The 19,053-nt window shown below is 31.4% G+C and overlaps 1 protein-coding gene across 1 annotated transcript in view; it reads left to right on the forward strand.

Moving 5' to 3' along the window:
• The window catches only part of LOC117109905 (choline O-acetyltransferase-like), a 67,925-nt gene that overhangs the window by 4,517 nt on the left and 44,355 nt on the right, over positions 1–19,053 (forward strand). The gene's annotated exons all lie outside the window — the stretch shown is intronic.

Below are 19,053 nucleotides of genomic sequence, written 5' to 3' on the forward strand. Positions count from 1 at the left end.
TATATACACAGGTGAAACTATCCCCCGCCGGACACCATCCCGGTATTTCCGAGTCAAGGTTTCGGGGCCTGAATTTTTTTTTATGTTACTAGCTGGTAGGCCTAACAATCGGGTATTAAAGTAGGACCTTTAATGATGATAGACTCTAGGCTAGGCCTATAGTGTAGGCTAGCTAGCCTTGTTGAAAGGGCACTTCATGAAAAGGAGGGGTTCGTTCGAACCCAACGAACCCCCCTGGGGGTGTACATACGCACATACAGTACATATACCTCCTTTACTTTATAATAATAAAAATAAAAAGGCAAATTAACAGCAAGAAATACTTAATTAAATGAAATGAACTGCACCAGATAGATCAACAATGATACACCACATATCATTGACGGTTATTTCTCATGAGAAAAAATATATGCTTGTAATAAATTGTCCGCATAAACAGAGAAATACCAAATAAATTCCATCAGGGAATAGTGAAATTTCATGGAATGATCTCGAACTACTAAGGCGTGCTCATCATATTAGGTACCTATTGTTCGCTGTTGTTCTTTTCTAATAGCCCCTGCTGTGTCCTTTGATCATAAACGTGCGGTACTGACAGTCAAGCTAAAAGGGTGAAAATAATCACCACCAACGTCAGAAAATTTCTCTTAAGCCTGGTTCACGTCAACATTTTATCTAGTTATAGATCCACTTAACTAGATAAAAGTTCGACGTGAACCACTCAATTATAGCTAGATAAAGGCTTAAGTCACTTATCGCCATCGAGCTAATCTGAAACCATCGCGAAAGGAGTAAAGTTACAAAAAAACTTTTAGTTAACTTCCTATCAACACGGTTAATGATAAGGCAATTTGTTTCGCTTATAATTTCATGTCGTAATATGGCACCATTCAGAGAGAAGATCGCTTCATGCGAACGTGATGCTAAGTGGTTTTAGAAATCATCATTAATTTCAAAAGTAATCCTTTTTTAATTTTTGCAAATTATATGAATTTGTTGATTTACATATTGTATTACATTTTCCAATGTTGTGTAACAAAAACTTATAGCGAGTGAAATATTGTGTAGCTGATAGATTATGAATGCAATCTTGTTTGTCTTGAAAGCAGCATCGATTTTCCAACGCTCGCAGAAAATAATAAAACTAATTTGCATAATTGATGAGTATTGGTTATTTGAGCATTAACTCCCAATTATCGATGATCAATTCATTAGTGACGTCACTGGCAATAAGCCCTTAGCTAAAATAAGCATAAAAATAGCAATCCAGGGCATTGTGCCTGACAGCCTAGCCTGCCCTGCCAGTCTTTATCAGGCAAAGTGTTGTCAAACTTCTTCCTTGACATAATTTTAATCAGAACATCGCGAATCAATTTAAGTGTGGAAGATAGCTAAGCTCCATAACAGAATATTGACATAAGGAACTCAATTCATCAATTTTACAAGGCTCAATAATTAATTTTCGTCTCAGTTTCCGAAAATTGCTTTAGTTAAATCGTGGATATAGTTTGTTTGTTGGTTTGGTAATTGACCAAAGCTATTATATTTGAGGTGGATGACAGTTGTCGCAAGAGTAACGTAGTAATTACAAAAAAAGGAAGAAGTATTTTATTGTGTAAAACCCACAAAAGTCGATCATTACCGTATAGGCCTAATTTAATACAGAAAAAGCTGTCACTGACCGGCACCGGTATTTGATATAATAGCGACGGTTACTTGATTTTGTCATATATTGTTTTAAACACACTTTCCATATTCATTCTCTATAGGATCATTGCTAATCCTGTCTGAGTGAGATAAGTCATTGGAGTTCACAAAAATTAACAAATTACTAAAATCATAATATAAATCATAGAGTACAGTATTGGATAATCCTGATTTTCAAAGTATGTACCGTACGTGATATTTTATAAAATAGAGCACGACTGTGTTAGGCTTCATTCCCCTCCCGTTATAATCAAACATGGTACATTAGTTTTATTTATTTTTTTTAAATTTCCATATTTGTATCTTTTTTTGTTCAATGGACCCTTCCTGTATTTACGATATATATTACGGACTGATCTTGCATATCGATGCGATAATATCCACGGGTTGTTCTGCTACATCGCAAATTGATTTGAACTTCTCCTTACAACCTAAGTATGAGTCGGCTTCCCTCTAGGGATTCTGCCATTCCGTGGACGTCTCGTCCTCAATGTCGTTTATTGATTCTTTTCGCCAAAGCTGCCAGTATGCGGTACGTTTTGAGAGCTGAATAAACATAGAATATAACCTAAGGTGGTTTGTGTATTATTATGTCTTCTCTTGTGAAATACTTAGAGACTAATTAGAGGAACAAGAACGCAAACGCTAACAATGTTTGAATTAATAACACGTGAACAATCCCAGGCGGAAGAACTAAATGAATACACTTATTTCTTCTATTGGATTTATTTACATTTGTATAGGAAATGCTCAATTTATACAAACGTAATGACCTAGATAATCAATCAAATTAGAAACACTGATATATTGCTAAAGAAGTAATTTATTCTATTTGTATGAAACACAACATACAATGTAGTTCTTATATAATGAATAATAAATAATAATAATAATAATAATAATAATAATAATAATAATAATGAAGATTATTATTATTATTATTATTATTAGGGCCATCAGGACTATTATTATTTTTATTTATTTATTTATTTAATGATATATGATATAATGAGTATTGTTAATATTATAACCTAAGGATATTTTTTTATCCTAACTTTAATTATGAATGTGATTAAATACTTAAATTTATTTATTTATTTATTTAGACACACAACACATGCACCAAGGATTGTCAATAGCGAATATATCACTGTTTTACTAGTAGGTGACAATCCTTTTCACATGACAAACATACTCACACAAAGTTGGAAATAAACTTTTAACAATACAAGTGTTTAGTAAACGAATTAGGGCATAGAATAATATTGATATTAGAAATATTTCGCAGCCTTACGAAAACGATAACGATCATTATCGTCATTCGCGGCTAAAACATTCTTGACAATACGTAGTACGAGCTTGGTCCTGCGTTGTGACAGATATGCAACTGAAGGGGAAGGGTTGTCTAAAAATGTTATGATATAACCGTATTCGTCATCGTTTTCGTATCTTGCTCAAAATGCCTATTAGTAACCGCTACACGTAACTAATACGGCCTGCTTTAATGTACCGTCTTTATTCGTCCTCTTATTAGATAGTGTAAACCTCCAATAATGTCGTCAGTGAAAAACAGCATATCTTAATCTTATATAACAAAGCACGACGACATCCATGATTTAAAGACAAAATGTACTCATTGACTTCTAACACGATCTTTGATCTGATTATATTTGTGGTTTCAGTTTTTCACAACGCTACGCGTGAAACGGACTGCGCAGTCTCAATTCTCACGGGGGTCATTTAAGTCCCGTACAATATTGAGACATCAAATTTCATCGATGATTGGATTCCAAGATGAGTTAACTAGACTGCATTTGCTTATGCTCCCAAGTTGCATACGTTGAATAAGAGATTCAAAACATTAGCAAACAATATTATAGAACTGAATAATATGTGTAATAATAAATTTAGACATCAGTATTATTTAAAGGTATAGCACAGGGATGTAAATCAGTTATGTCTTCTTTAAAATTCTTTGCTATAATTGGGAAAGTTTGAATATTTTAGAGTCCTCATTTGCGCCTACGAAAATGCTCTTTGCAAATTACAGACAAGGCTACCTAGGCCCTTTAGTCCTAAGCGTTTAGCATGAAAAAAGGTTTTTAAATTCTGAATTTTCCTGTTTAAAGTCCTGTCCATTCTTGTAATTTTTGTTTTATGGATTTGATAAAGCAGCTTTATTTTTATGACAACTGTAAGAGAGAAAACCTTCGATGGAACGTTGAATTGAGTTGGTAAATAAGTTGAGAATGGTACTTGTTTTTCCATGGTTTTTCTACTTACAAAATGATAGATGATTTTTGTGAAACGCAGATACGCTGCGCATGCCACAAACATGAATGGGGATAGGCTCAAAAAATCGAAGAAATTATGACGTAATCGTGTTTGTAAAGATGTGTGTGAAACCTTCCTATATCGAAACACTATCGAATTTATCGTAATAATGTATAGGCTTGCGGGCAACGTTGTCATAACTCGTTAGGATAGTCGTTTCAGCAGAAACTATAATTTCAAATTTCATATTTCGGATTTATTTTTTGCATGAAATCAAAGTCATTTACAAAATGAAACTAAACATGATATATTGGCGAGTAATAACTAAGATTCAATTGACATTCTTATCTATTCGTCTGATGAATGTTGAATTTGATAAATTTCTTCACGACAACCACTCTAAACAAAATCACTTTAGGCTATTATGGGGACAAATTGTTTTTCCTTTAAATAGTATTCATCATTTTTATATTGCTTATTATTATTTTTTATTTATTTACGTTTTTATCATAATTTAAAGCGCCTACGGTATTCATATTAATTAGGCTATCATGGTTTATTTTACAGATGAATGTCATAAATTCCCGTATAGTGTTTAGCGACGAAGACTTAAGTTTCTTGGCGAATGTTAAGTGTATTACTAGAGAAATCGGTTTACTTTCTCACGTTGACAACCAATACCGTGTGTGTTAGATAATGTTCTCTTTGGTCGTATTTCGTTCAGATTAAATGCTTTTGTACAAAGTGCAAATGATATGTATTTGTACTTTTTTTTGTTTCATTTATCCTAAAATTATGCATTAGATACTCAATAAATTAGTAATGCGGTGATTTTGGATTTTATAAGAATCATATATGCTATTGGAAACAACTGGGTTGCATTAGTTTATGATAAAATATGTAAATGTTTTAATTGAAAGAATATCTTATCTAGAACAAGATGATTAGACAGAACATTTTTTTTACTATTTGGCAATGTTCACTTACATAATTAGTAATTCGTACTTGTGTAACTTGAGTCTTAACTTCATTGTAGGGCCCCAGGGAGTCGAGTAATCTAATTATGGTCGAGTTGAAGAAACAGAAAAAATAACCAATAATATTCTGATTTTTGAAGATGTATAATATAACATAGTTCAATTAATGAATATTCGACAAGGCCACTGAAATTTACAATTGGAATGCAATGCAATTTCTGCACAGATATTTGACTCGACCCCTATTCAACATATTCCAAAACGAGAAATAATTTCGTATTGATTATTGTTATGTATTTATAAGAAGATAAATGTAGTGTTCCCTTTGGGATTCGAACCCAACATCAACAACATTTAAAGATTTTTTTTACAAACACTTGCGAATGTTACGATGCTACATAATAAAAGTCTGATTATGAGGCCTCTTAGGAAATGAATTTTTATTAAAACACTAAAAAATTAATGATGTCTCACAGGTGTCTAGGACAGTAATGTTACGTGATTATAATCATTCTAATCATTGCATATTATATCTCAACAAAAAGGGGGATTAGGGATATTTTGATAGGCTATGATCTGCACATTATTGTTTAAATTTAGGCCTAGTTATAACTCACTTTTATTCGCAAATTTCTTCTAAAATTGAGCTAGAAACGTTACTGTTTATTCCTATGCCAATATTATAACATCGAACATTACCAACCAACGTCATCATCAATATATCATTGTTTAGTAACAATAACCAACATTTTTACCAAATACAAATCAATACAAATTATTACTAATTATCAATAATTATTGCTATTTATTTACTCGTTCATTCGAGTGAAGTAAGCAAGACCATTGAATTATTCGTTCAATGTAATTACTCGCAATCAAAGTAAAATGAAATTAGGCCTATTTGCATCAAATTTGATCACTTTTGTCTGATGTAAAGGAACGGCGAACTAAGTAATTTGATTCTCATCTAGTTAAACATCAGAATTACTGTATTCTGCTTACAGAACACAAACCAACTAAGACTGAGAGTGTGAGTACGCCATTAATTTCTCAGCAACATTTTTCACAACATAAAACTTCGCTCTCTAGTTTTCTCAATACTTACTTCCTAAGATGGACGCTATTTTGATATAGGCCTAATAGTGTTCGACAAAAACGGTCCAGTTTTAGTGTAATACTTAGCACATTGCTTGCACGTGTTCGATCCAGCAGCTAATTTTATCCCTATTCTTTTCCTATGATGGCTGTAGAATCTAAAGCGATATTTTGTACTTTGTAATGGTTAGCTATTTATGAAAATCAATTCCAAACGAACAATAGTCCACTTAAATTGTAATTGAGATACAAGACGATACAAGCAATGTTTCATCTGATTTGTATCGTTGAAAGACATTCTCGTGTACAACATCAATGCATTAGTCATATTATTTGCATATAGAATTTTATTCGAAATGAAATAACAATTTCAGTATAAATCTAAGGTTATAATATAACACAGTAAATGTATCAACAAATATAAAGCATTATTTCACTTTCGAATTACCAATGAATGTTATGAATATAACTGCGTTACCTGGACCGTTTCGAAGGAATTTACGGTAATCCTTATAGCAAATGTATCAGCATAGATAAGATCATAGAATACTGATATCTCCCAAAACTGTTTCAAATTCCATCTCCAAGTTGTATGAAAGAAAATCCTACAATAGTCGCTAGAAATTAGCACATAAGAGATATGGTTTTTGTGATAAAATCTTATAGATGGTTACAAACACCCAGCGGCCAAGCACGCCAAACGCAGTGTAGACGCCCAACCTCAAAGATTGAGATATGGTTGTTGGAAAAATTGACATGTAGGTAATAAAATCTAAAATTAGCAGAAAAAATAATTATTAAAAGTAATCGATCTAATAATTAATACAATTATAGGCATAATAGGCTTATTATTAATAGCAACAGGACTGATAAAAATATACTAGGCCTATAACAACAACATGGAAATACTTCGATATAATTTTATTATTATAATAATTGGCAGAAATAACAATAATAATAATAATAAGACAAATTCCATAAAACATGAAAATACTTTGATATAATATATTGTAATTATTATAATAAATAAAAATAACAATGATGATGATGATGATGATAATAATAATAATAATAATAATAATAATAATAATAATAATAATAATAACAATAGTAATATAAATATAAATTCCATCGATTTATTGATTAAATAATAACAATAATATTAATAGAATAATAATTATTAGTGTTTAACAGAGTGTCAACATTATTACAACAGAAATTGTATTCATTCAAACTGTATAATCTCAATATGTAAGCATTCCCCTAACCATATTTTTTTCGTATGTGATAAAATCTTATAGATGGTTACAAACACCCAGCGGCCAAGCACGCCAAACGCAGTGTAGACGCCCAACCTCAAATTACTCTTCAATTGAGTTATTTTTGGCTTTCAAATGCATCTCAAGGTTTAGTTAAGCCGTATTTCAGTTGAAAACCAATTTTGCTTCACAATTCTAAGCGGACATTATTCACTTTGGTGGTCAACCGAACACCCAGTTATCTTTACGCCACGTCTCTTTCCCCTGACTAAATCCATAATTTCATTAGTTGCTTTCATCTTCTACGCTCATATTGGGAATCAATCGGCATACCGATTATGCTCAAAGCTATGTATAGAAATAACATCATCACATCACATCTCCTATTCAACCATTTTACAATAGAAAGGTTTGCTACATAGGCCTAATCGCATCTAACACGCGTCTGTTTCTCTAGTCGTGGGTCATCCGGACTAGAAACGTGTAAGAGCTTGACCGACGCAATGCCAGTTCGCTGACCGTCGGTGGTACACTGAGTGGATCGTTGAACGATCCGTCACGCGACGCGTCGTCGCGTCGCATTTCACAAATTTGCGTCGGGCGCCAACGCAGTATGCGCCGGAACTTAATATGAAAATACCATTCGTGTTAGCCTATACTGTTACTGGCTTGGAACAATAAAATTTAAACTACATGAAAACTAGATAATTAGTTGTAACTAGCATGATAATAATCACAATAGACGTGTGGACCAACATCACGGTACATATCGAATGGGGAGTACGACGACCGGCGTACCTATCAATTGAATGCAGACAATGACGTCAGAAAAACTTTCTATATGCGAGCGCACGTACTCAACAACACTTGATATTATCATGGCCGAAACATTGGCCCACATTATTAATTATCATGATAGGCTAGATATTGCAGAATAGAGTGCTCATAATAAGATATAGGCCTACTTGTATTTTACAACCTAAATACACTGTCAAACTATAGATAAATAATTTGAAAAATGGTCAGGTGACGGACTAAATATAGGCTGCCAGGAACTTTTAATATGTCAATTTGTAAGGACTGGAAGTATTCACCTGTTAGCATGGGTACACACACCACAGTGCTTGCCCTATAGTATTGAATAATGTAATGCAACGCAACTTACTACTCAAGAAATTTCATAATAGACTCAGTTATACTGTAAATCTGCTATTTACATGAGTCTGAAAGTCATGGCAGTGATCACTAGTCTGAATGCTACCCTGTGACATTCGACACGGTGAGCTGCCTCTCAATTTCAGGGTAAATTCGGCTGAACTATATATTATGATTATATATCTACTAGTTCTGTTTCTGTGATGTTCAATCGAGAACGAAAATCGTCGATTTTTCAACTCGACATATAAATCGCCTACAAACTCTCAGGGCTAAGCCGATACAAAATCTCCGTTCAATCCAGTAATTACCCGTCTCGAATAAAAGACGAGTTTAATTGTTCTGTACATCTATACAACTTTCATTAGATGTATCATACACATCTCTCCACCAACCTTTGCCTTATGATTTTTTAAGCCGCATTGAAAATTAATGTATTAAATTTGCACATAACTGTCTCACATTTACACCCTCTTTTCTTTATATATCTGAAAAGGGTTAAGGCTAGTCAATAATGTATATATATATTACTGCCTACAGGTTGTATGAAATGTTTTGTCAGTGAGAGATCACAGACCAACTCGAGTTGAGTTAAAATCAATGTTCTGACAATGATCTGCGTACGATTTGTCGGTTGTAGTGTTGACATAATCGCAGTGATTTCACCGTAAACACCGGCCACTATCCATCTAAATGCCAAAAAATCATCACGAAAGCGCTATAATAATTCTTATATTGATTCTTCTTAAGCCTTCCAAATCTCAATGCTTTACCTATTGTATAGCAACTGCCATGTACTATTTTTTTTCTGGACTTGAAAAGTTCAGATCGTGTAGACGCATGATTTTTTTAAAAAATATTCATTCATTTACTTGATCTCATGTGAAGACGATTGACAGATTTGCTAGAGAAGGTGTCGATATACAAAGTCTACCATTACGATGGTGATTTAATCTAATAAATGTCATCTTATTTTCTTAAAACGAATTACTGAGAAGCCTCTCAAACTCACTTCAACTTATGATTATAAGAGTGTGACATTAAGGATCGAATCAGAGACGTAATCAAGCCACGCGAGGCAGTGATGATGTCAGAAGCGATAACCTGATGACTAGGTGTGCATTCACGATAGACCTACTATTAGGATAATTATAATAATATAATAATAATAATAATAATAATAATAATAATAATATTAATAACAATTATTATTATTATTAGTATTAATAATTACCATTACCCTTCTCCTCATCAATCAATCAGTCAATCAATCAATACTTTATTTCCAATTCCAGCAACAAAAAATTACAATATATGGATGATTCTAATATAACAATTACGGTAAATAAAATGATCAAGTCAAAAGGAATGGGAAAAAGGCATACAAAACAAGTAAGAACTTTTATCATGTAGCCCTAATAATAATAATAATAATAATAATAATAATAATAACAATATTCATAATAATAATACCGGTAATAATCTTTCTCGATCCTCCTCTTCATTATCATAATTATCATTATCATCATCATCGTTGTCATCATCACCGTATTTATCATCATCGTCATCTTTTTCCCCATTGTTATCAACATCATCATTCTCACCATTTTTATTGTCATCAACATATTCGTCATCAACATGATCACCACCGTCATTCCTCCTTACCATCATTGTCATCATCATCAACAACATCACAATAGTCCTATTTGTTCGTTGGCATCATCATCTCCACCTCTCCTCCTCCTCCTCCTCATCAACACCTTCTTCATCATTACACTCATCATTATCACATTTGTCACCATAATGATGTTGTACATCATCGTCATGATCATCCTCATCTTCCTCCTCATCATCACTACCACCACTCCGTATTCCACAACAACAGGTCCCGTGTCTGAATTAACGAGCGTCAATCATAAGATGTTGTAAAAATGAATAATGTTCCCCATTGATACCTAAGCGGAAATAACTCATTTGCATTCAGGTGAACGCTCGTTTAGCTGCCACCGTATATCCTTTTATCGGTTTAGCTATTATGACGTCATACGTCAGAGTAATTTTTTATATACATTTGAGATTTGTTTTGATTTCGTTCCAAAAGCGTGTAAGTGTTTGGTGCCATTTGTTCTGGCGATTTCCTCCTTGTTTCAGATTTAACCGACATTTTATCACTGCCACCTTTATCTGCGACAAGTGCTGCAATGCTCACGTGACTTCCTTCTATAACAATTTAATTATTTTTTTGTTTGTGAAACTCAGCTTCTTCGAATGTGATTTTTTACCCTTTCATGCATTAAGTGTCATAAGATGTGATTGTCTGGCATTCTTTTATTGCGACTCCTAAGTGCGTAAACGCGTTTAGTAAGTGCACGCGACAACGTTGAAATTGGGTGAGAGAATCCTCCTAAGCCGACCACAACTATTACATTATCAATAAAAGACACTTTTGGTAGGTCATAAAAGGTTAGGTTCCTTTGTATTAATTACACGTGAAATTAAAGTAATGTAGAATCACTGGTGTATCTAAAAATGACGTTTATATTGTACTATATGTAACAAAATGTACTCGGACAATGCCATATCTATGTGCTTCACTTTATTGTCGCCGTCTTAATAGTAGGTGCATAACTATTGCCCGTCTTTTAATGCGAATAATATCAAGATATACAAATTTAGCAATTCATTTTTGTAAATTCTTGATTTAGGAAGATTGCAGATCCTTTAGCGAAATTAAATTATAAAATTATCTCTTTATTGTTCATTGTTTTGTTATTTGTAATGTGTTGAATTATGCTCAAATATATTTGAATTGAATTGAATTTTAAAAAAAAAACATTTCCACAGAGTATGGTTAGAAAACTATGTGATTCACTGGCGTCAAAGGATTTTTAAATAAATTATTATTAATTTATAATAACACCAATTATAAATAAAACAGTTTTTCAAAATCAAACAGTTCAGATTTTTTATAACACCAGGCGTACAATTAAACCAGGAATGAAGTTAAACCAGGCATGATGGGTTAAGCGTTCAGATTTTGGGTCATAATAAAGTCTCCGAACATTATCTTGAAGTTATGTTAAGGTGTATATTTCGTAGGTCCCCCACTTATGTAGTATTTAGTATTATACCCCTTTTATACTACAAGGCCTAGTGAGTTGGTAAACAAATTCCTAAATTGCGCCCTCTTATTCATATGTTTCGGAGGACTTTTTATTTTACCTTTGCTAACAAATGTTCGAATGTTAGGTTGCAAAAAAACAAAAAAAAAAAGAAAAACAAAACAAAAAAACACTAAAAACAAATTATTTATCGAAAAAGAACATTCAAGAGCTCTAACTATTAGGAGTAATGCTGATAGAATTTGTATTGTATTCATGTAAATGTTTAGGCCTACGTCACAGTACAAAAACCTGAACTTGAACCTAAGTTTATATTTAGAAAACTTTTAAGTATTTTGATATCGTAAATGAAAATTCTTGATGTAGTCAAAATTGATTTTCTTTTCGTTGGCATCTTCGATTTTCTTGTCCAGTTACTCGTTAGTGCAAATTAACATTGAAACAACGAATTATATCGTTATACTGTGTTATCCTTATTTTCATCAGAAATCTAATGCACTAATAAATACGAATATGAGGCTATATAAATGCGTCGTAAATAATACGTTTGTAAGAATCAAAAACAAAAAAAACAAAAAGTATTGGAGTAATACCTCCGTACACATCCTCTTATAAACAAAACGTTTCCTTGTTGTTCGATATAAACGTTGACGTCCGGAGAGGAATGTTTTCTGTAAAAATATTTGAAAAGAAACAAAGTGCTTTGTGTTTTGCTTCCACCGACCTTTAGAGTAGAATAATAGCTGATATTCCTTTCAAATTCGTTATAGTCTGTAACAATAACCAATTAGTAAAATGCTTGTCAACAGAGAAGCTGTAGGTCTTTATATTGATTTTTTTTTCAATTATCTGATTACGTGTTTTTTTTTTCATGATAACCATAGTATATGGCTGTCTGCATTCACCATAGAATTTAACAGACTTTAGTGAATAACAAATCCAGCATGGCTTGGCGTTGACTCCATACTGTACATTAACATAGTGTTTTAATAAAAATATATGAACATAATTTATAGAATAAAAGTAGGCCTAGTTTTTTAGCCGAGATAAGCAGTCTGAACAATGGAAAGATAAATGGTTGCAGTACTCTCGAAGACAGCTTCTGATGCTATTTATTAATTACGAGATTTATTGTATAACTAAAATTTAGAAATGATTCTTTGAGAAACTAGGCAAACATACTCAGTGTAAATGTTATGGTGTATTACTTTAATTGAAGCATTATTTATTGTGCAAGTTAATGAACTGGATCCTGGATATCGATATATACACACCTGTTTGACATTTGACCTCTTGTAAATCATAGTTATCATGCACAAGAATACTATTATAAGCATGTTTATCCATATTATAAATTATTTTGTATTGGTGGTTTTACACTAGTNNNNAGGTGTCATGACAAAATGAATCTTATACGTTAGGTCAATTTGATAGCCCTATATTTAAGAAAATATATCTAAAGTGATATTTTAGACAAAAATTGGGATTCAATGTTTCTGATAAGTTTAAATATATATTTAATGGTTACTGAGTTGAGTTACCTAAGGTAAAAATGTTGTGTTTGAGGCACATTTTGTAAAGCTGTTTTTCAGAATTTATAGCAAAACTAATACAACATTTATCAATTGTTTATCTTCAGAGGCGATTTTCTCTAAAGTATGTTTCAGACATTAGAATCTGATTGTGATCTTACTTTGTTGTACTCAGCCTGGAACCTGATTCAAAGACCAAAATAAAGAATATAATCATCTATCTGAATATTCCAATAACTCGTTTTTCATTGTTGGTACCACAAGACTCATTTTGTCACGACAGCTCACAATAAGTATATATGAATGTATCTATCCTAAACCCGACATTATGGTTGTCAAGTATCAGAACGGTTGTCGGTTAAGCTGTTTTTCAGAATTTATAGCAAAACTAATACAACATTTATCAATTGTTTATCTTCAGAGGCGATTTTCTATAAAGCATGTTTGAGACATCTGAATGTGAATGTGATCTTACTTTGTTGTACTCAGCCTGGAACCTGATTCAAAGACCAAAATAAAGAATATAATCATCTATCTGAATATTCCAATAACTCGTTTTTCATTGTTGGTACCACAAGACTCATTTTGTCACGACAGCTCACAATAAGTATATATGTATGTATCCATCCTAAACCCGACATTATGGTTGCCAAGTATCAGAACGGTTGTCGGTAATCTTGATCACTTGATGTCTCAACTTTGTAGTTATCGATTAATTTAAACACTTTCCTTGAGGCTAAGAGCAATTATTAAATCTGTCCATTTAGCATTTCGAATTTTCACAATTGGCATGAGCACGAGCAATTCTACCTACCTCAGGACAAATGATAGATTTCATAGCAACAAACTATACGAAGAACGAATAGATTCCGACATTTGGCCAACATAACGAATGATCTAATATACGTGGAATAGCGACAAGTAATATATTCTATCTTGATAGTATATTAATCTTGTTCCCTGTTCTTGTTGAGTTATCTTCCTGACTTCAGTAACACGGATTTAGAAGATTTACAAGTAAAACCATAGAGAAAATTTAATTTTACTAAAATATAAAATAAAAGAAATTTATTTTATAATTATTAAGCAAGACATACGTACAAAAAATAAATAAACCCTGCAGAGGAGCACAACCAATCAATCAATCAATAAATTATTAATAATATATAATATTCTATTTTGATATATATATATATATATTATATATATACATGTATATATAATAGGCCTATATATACAGTATAATAGACCTATATAATAATTTTATATGATGTATATATCCCGGTATGTATTCTTTAATTTCAGCTTTCATTAGTGTATAAATGAAAAGATTTATAGTAAATATTTTAACTTACAGATTTCAGGTTCATTAATTACATAAATGTATTACTTAGCTAATATGTAATGCAAGTCTATATTGAGTTTTTAATTCGTTACGTGCTTATTAACTAGCCGGTTGCTCAGGCTTAGTCTATTTATTGTTATTGGTGTTTCCAGATATTTTGCATAATTATCATCTATATATTCTCAAATTATACATTTAGGTATTATTATAGAAATTGAATGAAGTGAAGTTAAATAGCTTAGTGGTTAAGATGCTTGCCATCTAATCTCAGGGTCTTGTGTTCAATTCCTGCGACAGCAGACTTTTTCCTCAATCCACTCCCTAGCCTCATAAAGAGATTCGCAGATAAAAGCATCACATTATTTCTTTTATTGAAGAGGACCCGTGAACATCAGCCTACCTTATAGGATACGCTAAAAGGGTCACCCTCTATAAATATGGTTTCAAAAAAGGAAATGTGTTTGTATTTCATAAGTTTTACCAACAAATGGTATTCACCGTGACGTCATTTAAGGTGTCACATGATGCTAATGCTTATTAATTTATATCTATAACAATGCAATATGAACCCATGACCACGTTGATATTATGTGCGTATGTTTTGTGTGTAATGTTATGAGTAAAGCAACATAAAAACATAAGCACGAAAATTTAGTGAATTGTATTGAAATTCTTGATGTTGATAGTGCTGGACATGTATTGTGCTCAAGCATTTACATTTTGATATACTAGATGAATATTGAAGATGCAATCAATAATTCAATTCAATTAAATTAAATTCATTTTATTCAGTTTATTATACATAAATATAACAGAAATATGCTTTGAAGCTAAGCGATCAAACATAAATATAAGTAATTAAGTGATGTTAGAACAGTAAGATAAACTATAAAAACATTAAAAGACAGTAAAAAGATATATTATTAAAACACAGGACGAAGATAAACGACGAAGAGCAGAAAATGCATTGAAATAGTATAGAATTATTGCATTTATGTTAAAATGATTAAAACCAGATTTAAACTAGTATAAAATGATTGCGTTTATATTAAAATACATATAGGCAGTGAAGACAAAGAACAGAAAATGCATTAAAATAGTATAAAATTATTGCATTTATGTTAAAATGATCAAGACCAGGTTTAAGAAACATAATACTTAGATTGAAAATGTCAGAACCCCACAGTAGACCCTACTGTACGTCTATTATACATTTTATATTATACATTAATATTATATATTTGTGTGTTCTAGACGCCCGAACATAACATTTGAGGCATTCTGGGCTATCATATTTTTTCTTTCTCTCTTTTTTCTTTTTTTACTTCCCAAAAGGGAGGGCCGGGGCCGGGCCGCCCCCCCCCCAAATCCGCCCCTGAATGTACCTGAGGCCAAGTTTAACAATATAATCATAAAAAGTAACATACTCGCTTAAAAAACAATAGAATCGATCACACAAAGAAGATATTACGTTTTATAAGGTGAACCAACTTTGCCGAGCATGCGTCCATTAAAGTAATCAGCCACCACGAGTTGTAACTAACGAAATTAAATCTTTATCTCTTTCTTTATTTGCCTTTTTCATATTTGCCTTTTTTATAAGTATGGTAAAACATGATAATAGACAAATTAGGAAACCAAAAATAGCGTAAAAGTTTATCAAGTCTGATTTCACTTATATAAAACAATAATGGTGATTCATTAAAATAAAGGCGTACACTAATATATTTACATTTTCATATGGAAGAAAAACGTACATTATACAATATTGAAATATTTTGCTTATGTACCTGAAAAATAATACTTTCTCACCGATTTTATGAACTTATATTTTAAGTTAATAGATTTTAAATGATAAGGTAAAAGTTATTCCAAAGTTTTGCACCTGCAAATGACATTGCAAATTGGCCAGTGACTGTGTTCATTTTCTTTACATACAAATTATTTGCATACTTAAATCTTATATTTTGACAATGAGCTAAAGTTTCAAAATAATAATTTAAACTATATGGTGAATAAAGATGATTTGAATCAAATACAAATAAGTTTACTTTAAATTTATGGGAGTTCATAAATATCTAAAAGGCCTAGTTGAGCAAATAAGGGAGATGATGGTTCCCTAAACCCAGAAAATGCTATGCAACGCATACACATCTTCCGGGAAATTAAAATAGGGTGTAAGTTTGTAAAAAATGTATTATCCCAGACTTCTAAACCGTATGTTAAATTTGTTGTATAAATGCTTTATATAATGAAATTAAAATATAATGTGGTACAAAGCTTCTTAGTTTAAATAATACTCCCGATTTCTTTCGAATAAATTGATAAACTTCTTTAATGAGTGCTTTCCAAGTTAAGTGTTTGTCTATGGTAACCCCAACAAAATACATTTCATCTACGTCACTTATATTATGGCATTTGACAGATAAACATCCATGCAAAGAAATAGGTTTACCCTTTCCATGAAAAAATAATATAATTAGTTTTATTTACGTTTATGGTTTCCTTGTTTGCATCACACCAATCAATATTCTTTTTAAATTGATAATTAACTAAAGACAGATTTATAGTGCTTACTTCTTTTGGAAAATTATGAAATAAATTTGAATCATCTGCAAATAATCGGAAATCAAAATATTTAGGTGAATTCAGTAAATCAATAATGTAAATTAAGAATAATGTTAGACCAAGTGTTGACGATCCATGCGGTACTCCACAGATCACAATGGCTGCTTCAGAGCGACTCCATTACAGATACAAATTGTGACCTTTGACTTATATAATCTGAAAGCCAAAGCAATAGATTTTCTCTAACTCCATAATGCTTGAGTTTAGAAAGTAAAATGATGTGGTTAATGGTGTCAAAGCCTTTATAAAATCTATAAATATTCCAATGGTCGAATTTCTTTTATTAATTTGTCAGAAGTTATTAGTTGAATTAATTAAAGATAATTTTGCACTGTGTTTTTCACGGAAACCATATTGGTGTTTGTAAAATAAATTAAACTTTTCAAAGAAATTCATTAATCTGTTGTTTACAATGTTTTCTAATAGCTTGCTAAGAAGAGGTAATACCGAAATTGGGCGGTAATTTGGGAAAAAACTGCCTTTGACCCATTCTTATATATTGATGTTACCCTTGCTACCTTTAATGCTGCTGGAAACGTGAACTGTGTAAAGGAAAATTAGAGATAAAACATAAAGGTTCTGCAGTATAATCAGCTGCAGCTTTAAGGAACTTTGCAGGTAATTTATCGTATCCAGAAGATTTATTTATATCTAAACCTCTTTAGCCACTTCTGTAGCTGTACTTGGATGTAAAAAGAAGCATTTTTTATGGAGTTTATTACAAAATCATGAAACGTCTTCGTTGTTTACTTTATCTATGTTTTGCTAAACAATCCAAGTATAAACTGTCATTAACCATACACGAATAAAACGTATTATAATGTAGACCAGCATATATATATATAAAATTCAATACCTAATCAAGCGGTCCGAACGCAAAAACCATACTATTTTCTGAGTATCTATTTTACTAATTTTTCGATGGTTAGAATTTCTGAAATGAAGGGCAGGTTTTACCATTATCCTCAAGATAGCCACACATGATACATGGAGTTAAATTACTTTGAGGTCTTAATCGATTTACTGTAGTGTGTGTTGTCAACATCCTGCAAATTTTGCACGAGCAATCTCGAAGAAGAAGCGAATAATAATATCTGAAGATTGTTAACGTAGAACAGAGAGGATTTTGGTAAATTTCTAAGTATGTTGTCTTTTTCATTAAAACATGATTTTGTTTAAATCGAATCCAATTATTGGATTTGATTTAAGCAACATTATTTTATTACAGTTCATATCTAATAATATGGCATGATACACACATGTCATATAAATATAGACTTACCGGTATAAGACCTAAATTTACGATACGCATATGAAATATAATATATAGGTCTATATGAATTTATATAGATATATACAGACATAGGCCAATATATCGTGTAAAATATTAGAATACATAATAATCGAAGGTTGATTATTATGATAAAATAATAATAATAATAATAAGTCAATTATAATTAATTGCGCCTATATATTATTATTATTAATATTATTTCCATTAACATTATTAGAATATATGATAATCGAAGGTTGACTATTATAATAAAATAATAATAATAATAATTAATTGCGCCTATTATTATTAATATTATTTCCATTATTATTATTATTATTATTATTATTATTGTGTGATTCATTTCATTTTTTTAGTCTCTCATTCCATGCTTGTAGCAACTATTTCTAAATATTGATTAAGGAGTTTTCGTTGTAGAATAGACGATATTGATGGGGATTGAACTTTAAAGAAATTAGAAGCTGAGTATGGTATTAATCACACATTTTACAAACCGTTTTTATAGTTTGAAAGTAATCCCATGTAAGTTTGACCGAAGAGTATGCGATTCATCTGCCTTATTTATTGTATAAAGATGAATAGTTCACTACCGCATGAGAAAAAAGGGATAACGCAATGAATCATATATTGAACTAAAGTTCCATGTACTGAATAAGTGTTATACG

This window comes from Anneissia japonica, unplaced genomic scaffold (genome assembly GCF_011630105.1).
Source record: "Anneissia japonica isolate Jap-2015-1 unplaced genomic scaffold, ASM1163010v1 scaffold585_len4108843_cov191, whole genome shotgun sequence".
Classification (NCBI taxonomy): Eukaryota; Metazoa; Echinodermata; class Crinoidea; order Comatulida; family Comatulidae; genus Anneissia; species Anneissia japonica.